Source organism: Odocoileus virginianus, unplaced genomic scaffold (assembly GCF_023699985.2).
Source record: "Odocoileus virginianus isolate 20LAN1187 ecotype Illinois unplaced genomic scaffold, Ovbor_1.2 Unplaced_Contig_29, whole genome shotgun sequence".
NCBI lineage: Eukaryota > Metazoa > Chordata > Mammalia > Artiodactyla > Cervidae > Odocoileus > Odocoileus virginianus.
The window spans coordinates 28,074-28,736 of NW_027224346.1; positions in this window are offsets into that span (position 1 = coordinate 28,074).

Below are 663 nucleotides of genomic sequence, written 5' to 3' on the forward strand. Positions count from 1 at the left end.
TTGCATACCTATTTTAGAAAAATTAAGGAATAAACTTGTGACTACATACAGTGTTCATAATTGTTTTCTAAGAATTATTATGAATAGTGAATTTGCTTTATGTCAGTGAAGACTAATTTCAAGTGAAATTTTGAGAATATGAAAATTGAGCATTATAAATTAGGTACACTGGTTGTATGTATTGTCTGTTAAAATAGATTTCCATAACATTGCTTTTAAAAACCTCATTTTCATACAAAACAAAAAAAAAATGTATTTCGGTGTCTTGAGTTCTAGAAATCATTATTACCAGAAACATTGACACTCGAAGGTGAACTTGATGGCTTATGCTGGGATGCTGGCACTGAGGAGTTATTTGTAGCTCATTAGAAGTTATTAGGAAAAAACTTAACCAGGCTAGCTTATGAAATCAAAGAATTTTTCTTACCTTTGGAAATACTTTCTTCCAAAATTAATTCTTTCATCCCTAGTTTGGAGGACTTTCCTGGTGGTCCAGTGGCATCCCTGGTCAGGGAGCTAGATCCCACATGCTGCAACTAAGGATCCCAAATGTCACAACTAAGACATAGCACAAATATTTGTAGAAAATAGTAGTTTAAGGAAACCCTAATTTGGTATCAAGAAATGAGAAAAGCGGTGACAATGAATTGTAGATAAGTTTCG